We start from the raw sequence: 7386 nt of genomic DNA, 5'->3' as shown, positions 1-7386 counted from the left end.
TATATATATATATAATTTTCATGAAACAATTGGGGATTTTCTAATTAATCTGATATTTTACTTAGCTCTTATAATTCAATTTATGTAGCTTTTCTGCTCATTCTTTGAAGGCATTTTTATCACCCATGAAAATCTGAAATATCAAGGGAAAATATTTCAATATTCATTTGTCCCTGCAGAGATCCTTGTGCTGTTCCACTGCAAATAACTATGTAGGACAGGCCTTTCAATGTTTTCAGTGCCAGAAAGCAAGTTTCAACTTTTTGATATCATTATTTTTTATTGCTGATAAAATAAATGAAAAAAACTGAATTACTTATTATTATCACTAATATTAATTTTCCAATTATCCAACAACAAAATAAAGGTAGTTAAAAACTCCTTTTTATTATATCATGCCATGCTAGAAAATCAAGTATCATTAATAATATGTTTGTGTGTAAGAGTCTACTATTTTCCAGATTATATTTAAAGCAACAGTACTTGGTTATCAAATTATTTTATTTCTTAGTTGTGCAGCTTCATTCTCACTATTTTTATAACTTTTTTCTAAGGAGAACCAAGACTACATAAAAATGTAGTGTCATGTTCATCATTGGCTTTCTAATGAAGACAACATATGAATAGCAATAAATTTGCATGACACTTAAAGTAATAAGTGCATTTATTTGCCACAAATCCTCTAATGTATACACTGGTCATGTTCCAGTGCTGCTTTAGCTCATAGACAAACCCAACACATTTTTATTATAACATAACTAAACTTTTGTGTTTCAATCTAAAAGTAAAATATATCCTGAGAAAAAAGTTTTGAAATAGGCATATGGTGCCCAAAAGCTTAATTATTTGCAATAGGTAAAAACGTGGGGAGAAAGGCTATGTGGATGAGATGAAAATGTTATTTCCAATGATCATATGCAAATGTGTGCATTTTCCAAAGGTCTAAAGAGAGGCCTGATGATAGAACATCCAGGTTTAGCTGTTACAGTCCATGTTCTTTTCTCGATCTCCATTCTCTGGGCTGGGTGTCTTGATGATGCACAAGCCAGTGTTCAGGACATGGAGAACCTAAGTGTCTTCCTCCTGCTTCCAGAATTTAATAAATATGCAGGCTCTGGAAACTATGCATTTCTCCAAACCCCATCTAGGCTTTTGTGATTCCAATCTGCTATGGGGCTAGAAATAAACACTGTCTTTTAAAATACAGAGCCAGGCTGAGTGCAGCGGCTCATGCATGTATTCCCAGCACTTTGGGAGGCTCAAGCAGGAGGATCCTTTGAGTCCAATAGTTGAAGACTAGCCTGAGGAACATAGGGAGACCCCATTTCTACAAAATAAAAATTTCGAACTTAGCCAGGTGTGGTGGCACCAACTGTAGTCCCAGTTACTCTGGAGGCTGAGGTGGGAAGATCACTTGAGCCTGGGAGGTGGAGGCTACAGTAAGGCATGATTGCACCACTGCATTCTAGCCTGGGTGACAGAGTGAGAGCCTGTCTCCACAAAAAATTTAAAATTAGCCAGATACAGTGGCATGCACTTGTAGTCCTAACTACTTAAGAGGCTAAGGAGGGAGGATTGCTGGAGCCCAAGAGGCTGAGACTGCAGTGGGCTGTGATTGCCACACTGCACTCCAGCTTGGGTCACAGAGCAAGACCCTGTCTCAAGAAAAAAATTGCAGACCCCAAAATATTCCTCCATCCACTTTTCAAGTTCCTTTACACTTTAGTTAATGTTATCTTTTGACTCCAGTCCCTATCCCTTGTTTTCTACACATAATTTTGGAGACAAGCAGACAAGTCTCCACTCTTGGAATATACAAGGCACTTTTATGCCTGCTTGCTTTGATTTTAATTGCTTCTGCTTAAATCCCCCCTTCCACCCGCTGCCTCTCATCACATCTGCATCTGGCCATGTAGTCAGTTCCAGCCAATATGACTAGTTAAGAATGATTAGGAGTGTCCCACCCAGATTTCAAGAAGTGGTTGTGCTTCCTCCACTCTCTTTAGTCTTCTGGTAGGTGGATGCAGAGGTTGAGGAGGCCCTAGGAAGCAGCAAAGTACAGGAAGGAAGAAACTCAGGTTCCAGAATCACTGGGTAGGATAACTGCACACCCATTTGCACAGCTACATGAGGCTGTCACACATGCAGTAACAAAGCTCTGTTAGTAAGCTCCTGGTATTTTGGAGTTGATTTGTTCAGCAATTTAAAACACAGAATATTAGTCCAGGCGCGGTGGCTCACTCCTGTAATCCCAGCACTTTGGGAGGCCAAAGTGGGTGGATCACCTGAGATTAGGAGTTCGAGACCAGCCTGGCCAACATGGTGAAACCTCTTCACTATTAAAAATACAAAAATTAGCTGGGTGTGGTGGCGGGTGCCTGTAATCCCAGCTACTGGGGAGCCTGAGGCAGGAGAGTAACTTGAACCTGGGAGGCAGAGGTTGTAGTGAGCTGTGATCACGCCACTGCACTCCAGCTTGGGCGACAGAGCAAGATTCTGTCTCCAAAAATAAATAAATAAATAAATAAATAAATAAATAAATAAATAAATAAAAACACTGAATATTGCAGACCCTAGGAGAGGAGGATTCCACAATTTAAAATTGGTCACTTGGCTCTCATGGGTCGGGGTTACATGGTGGCAACTGTGCAAAGCGAGAGCCTCAGAGATGCTGCTGCTGTCAGGACAGCCTGAGACCTAAGCCGAAACTGGGGCTGTCCACGGGTCCCACACTGTCTCAAGGAGTTGGAAAGTCCCATTGTATCAGAGTAAGATAGATGGTAGCTTTGATTGTGATTGTGGTGAGCTGGAGCCACCTGATCACTGACAGAAGACATCTTCTGTTAACCAACAGCCGCCAGGGCTTCCTGTTGAAATATAGAGCAATAAAGAAAGAAAAGAAGCAAAACGGAAACAGTGCTTGCCAGCACCTTACAACAATGCTGCTCAGGACTAGTCCAACACTGAATGTATCTGTACTGTGAGGAGAATGTTCATAGAAGCCTGTTGTGTGCATATTTATTCACATGTTTGTTAAATGTTATATCGTTTAGCACAGTAATCTGAGTGCATAATAGGTCATTTCATTCCGTTTGAGTTTCTTGAGTGTTTTCTTTAAATGTCTGCAGAGTTGCTGCCCCTTTCTTGAACTATGAGTACTGCAATGTTTTTAATTGTTGATATGAGTAGAGCTTTTTGAGCTTTAAGTCTAAGGGTAACTCAACAGGCCTGTTTGGTATATGCAGTGAACATCAAGAAACCATCTTGCTGTGGAACCATAATTATTTTCTTCTCCCTTTTGAAAGATCTTTCCTTCTGATACCAATTTTCTTCCTTGTTTACACAAGTTCAACCATTTGAAAGGAAAAGGCAATAGTAAGGGTTTCAAAATGGCAGAGAAATTTGAAAGTCTCATGAACATTCATGGTTTTGATCTGGGTTCTGGGTATATGGACTTAAAACCATTGGGTTGTGGAGGCAATGGTTTGGGTTTTTTCTGCTGTAGGCAATGACGGTGACAAAAGAGTGGTCATCAAGAAAATGGTCCTTACCAATTCCCAGAATGTCAAACATGCTGTATGTAAAATCAAAATTATTAGAGACTTGACCATGATAACACTGTGAAAGTGTTTGAAATTCTTGGTCCCAGCGGAAGCCAATTAACAGACGATGTGGACTCTCTTACAGAGTTGAACAGTATTTACATTGCTCAGGAGTAGATGGAGACAGACTTGGCTAATGTGCTGGAGCAGGGCCCTTTACTGCAAGAGCATGCTAGGCTGTTCACGTATCAGCTGCTACTGGGGCTCAAGTATATTCACTCTGCAAACTCACTGCACAGAGATCTCAAACCAGCTATTCTTTTCATTAATACTGAAAACCTGGTGCTGAAGATAGGTGACTTTGGTCTTGCACGGATCATGGATACTCATAATTCCCATAAGGGTCATCTTTCTGAAGGATTGGTTACTAAATGGTACAGATCTCCACAGCTTTTACTTTCTCCTAACAATTATGCTAAAGCCATTGACACGTGGGCTGCAGGCTGCATCTTTGCTGAAATACTGACTGGTAAAACCCTTTTTGCAGGTGCACATGAATTTGAACAGATGCAGCTGATTTTATAATCGATTCCTGTTGCACATGAGGAAGATTGTCAGGAGCTTCTCAGAGTAATTCCATTTTACATTAGAAATGACATGACTGAGCCACACAAACCTTTAACTCCGCTGTTTCCAGGAATTAGTCGAGAAGCACTGGATTTCCTGAAACAAATTTTTACATTTAGCCCCATGGATTGGTTAACAGTAGAAGAAGCACTCTCCCATTCTTACATGAGCATGTACTCTTTTCCAATGGGTGAGCCAACTTCAAGCCATCTTTTTCACATTGAAGATAAAGTTGATAATATTTTGCTTATGGATGAAACTCACAGTCACATTTATAACTGGGAAAGGTACCATGATTGTCAATTTTCAGAGTATGATTGGCCTATACATAACAACTTTGATATTGATGAAGTTCAGCTTGATCCAAGAGCTCTGTTTGGTGTCACTGATGAAAAGAAGTACAAGTTGATCCCTGAAAATATTTGGATGAAGATTAGGAAAAGTATCTGGACGACCCTGTTTTGATACCAATTATTCTACTGAGCCTTGTTGGCAGTACCACTGCAATCTCTGCCTCCCAGGTTCAAGTTATTCTCCTGCCTCAGCCTCAGCCTCCTGAGTAGCTGAGACTACAGGCGTGTGTCACCACACCTGGCTAGTTTTGTATTTTTAGTAGAGATGGGGTTTCACCACGTTGGTCAGTCTGGTCTCGAACTCCTGACCTCAGGTGATCCACCAGCCTCAGCCTCCCAAAGTGCTGGGATTACAGGCGTGAGCCACCGCACTTGGCCATGAATACACTTCTAAGTATAGAATCTTAAACATCAGTGTCTGTTTTCCATCTATATGGGGAGGGAATTAGTGGAAATGATACTTCTTTAAACCTCCGAATTTTCACAGCTTGCAAACCCAGCAACTCTGTAGTTCATTGGAAGAAAAATAAAATGTTGTATCAAATAAAATGAGAACATTCCTTTCAAATATTTAGATAATAAAATGTTTTGTTTTAATTTTATAATTTCTCTTGGTAGCAGATAATTAGGTAGATATCAAAGGTTTCCCCCACTTTGGGGAAATTATATCAATTTAAATAATCTTTCATGTAATTTTAAAATGTACATGTTTTTCTAAATCTAATTAATGGAGATATCAATAGCATAAGATTTTTATATTAATATACATTTTCAACTGGATGTGTTGAAAAAACTACTCTGGTGCTTCATTAAGTCAATAACATCTTCTAATTCTCCAATTCTGGAAGATGTTAGAAAATAGAAAAAAAGAGATTAAAAAAATTTTTGTAATAGTTTGGGGAAGGCTGGGCGTTGTGGCTCATGCCTGTAATCCCAGCACTTTGGGACACTGAGGTGGCAGATTACCTGAGATCAGAAGTTCAAGACCAGTCTGGCCGACATGGCGAAACCCCATCTCTACTAAAAATAAGCTGTGATGAGGCCAACTGACAATTAATGTTCTGATTGCTTTATTCATAATGCACAGAGCTTGTCAAAGGGGGTCAATGAAAAGAAGATAAATAGAAACTGATTACGGCACAAATCAAGTGTGTAAATAAACATCATAATCTCATTTTGACATCCAGGGTTTGTAGGCAGTTCAGTAACCCTCAATCATGCCCCAAGCAGGTGACCATCTTGCACTGGTGGACGACCCAGCAGATGCCTGGTCGATGGACGCTCCCATCATGCCTCTTCCAGGCCCTGAGAACTACACCTCTCTCAGATCAAATTCAAAAGTCTCTGGCCTGGCATGCCAGGTTCTTAGTATTCTCATTCTGCTTTTCTCTCCAGCTTGCTGAAATGATTCTATCTATATCTCTAACTCTATCTATCTGTCTGTCTATCTATCTATCTATCTATCTATCTATCTATCTATCTATCTATCCTATTCTATACTTCCTCTATTCTAAATGCCATTTCCATATTTTCCTATGCTTGCCCCCCCCCTCCTTTTTTAACCACTGAATATCTATCCTTTCTGCCCTGTGGGACAGGGCAGATCTGTGGGACACAGTGAACTGTTTTTCCAGCCATCTCACAATAAAAACTAAACTGCACCAACTTTTTTAAAGGACATACTAGAAAAGTTTATGGAATAGCCTGCCAGCTTAGTTCCAGGGAAGAGTATCGAGTGAAATATTATGTGAAGACAGAATGTCTATTGCAGTTTTCAACACCATGATGGTGGGGATAAGTTCTAAATTAGAGATGAGATTATAGCTCCACACATCCCCCTATCAATTCCCTAGCTGGCTTCTTGCCTTGGGTGTCTAATTTGGTCATGCTAATTTAGTCTCTAAAAATATTCTATTTTCTTGTTAATGTTTTCAATTCTAGCAGTTGTTTTGTTGTCTTTAATTTAATTTTGTGTGTTTAAAATAAAAGATCAAAACTATCATTTAAAAATATACAAGTCTTGCTTCTACTCCAAAATCATCTACCCTGTTGTTACCCATGATATTCATTAGTTCCTCATTGATATCCAGGTATATGTCTAGTGTTTGGGTATATTCCAATTTATTCTTTTTTTACACAATATATACAACATCCTGTACCCCTTGCTTTGATCACTTACAAATATATCCTGGTGACTTTTTATTCTATCTTTCTGTTTCTCTCTCTCTCTCTCTCTCTCTCTGTGTGTGTGTGTGTGTGTGTGTGTGTGTTTAGTTGAAAAATATTCTACTTGGGGATGTGTTGTAGGTTGATGGGCATTAATTGTATTCCTGGGTCTTTTTTTTTTTTCCAATGATGGCACACTGAATAAACTTGTGCATTTTTTCCCTATTTGTTGAGGAATAATACTTCTAAAAATTTTCTAACTATACAGAAAGTTAATAAGCATTATAGAAGAAATATTCTCATTTTATAGTTTTGGAAATGTTCTATTATTTACAAATGGCTCTTTCATGCCCTCAATTTGCAGAACACTTTAAAAATACCAATAGCAGGCATTACAATATTGGTTCATTTGCCATCCAGGGAGAGAGCTGAATCTTTCTGTGTATTCTCTAAAGAGAAAATGTATAAAGTGAGCCTTAAATTTCATTTGGAAATGAAGAACCCCCATTTGTGCTCTAATACTGCAAACAATATGGTTGGGTATGCTGCATTGCAGTCAGACTGTTTCAATTTATATTTATAAATGTTTTCTCTGTATAAATAAAATGACTTTGAGATTCTCTTTTAAATTTGTTGTCAATCTCCTAAGATTTGACCTTGAGGATATTATTTATTGCAATTAATCAAGGAGAATATAT

General features: G+C 38.7%; 1 pseudogene across 1 annotated transcript in view; it reads left to right on the top strand.

The window, feature by feature from the left end:
- The first annotated feature begins 3389 nt into the window (after positions 1-3389).
- LOC108540696 (mitogen-activated protein kinase 6-like) overlaps positions 3390-7386 on the top strand; it is an 8636-nt pseudogene continuing 4639 nt past the window's right edge. Inside the window, exon 1 of the transcript XR_001888736.1 lies at positions 3390-4095. The product of XR_001888736.1 is annotated as a mitogen-activated protein kinase 6-like (transcript). The remainder of the gene's footprint in view (positions 4096-7386) is intronic.

Source organism: Rhinopithecus bieti, unplaced genomic scaffold (genome assembly GCF_001698545.2).
Source record: "Rhinopithecus bieti isolate Rb0 unplaced genomic scaffold, ASM169854v2 scaffold_19903, whole genome shotgun sequence".
In the NCBI taxonomy this organism is placed as follows: domain Eukaryota; kingdom Metazoa; phylum Chordata; class Mammalia; order Primates; family Cercopithecidae; genus Rhinopithecus; species Rhinopithecus bieti.
This window is presented reverse-complemented; position numbering and strand designations above follow the sequence as displayed.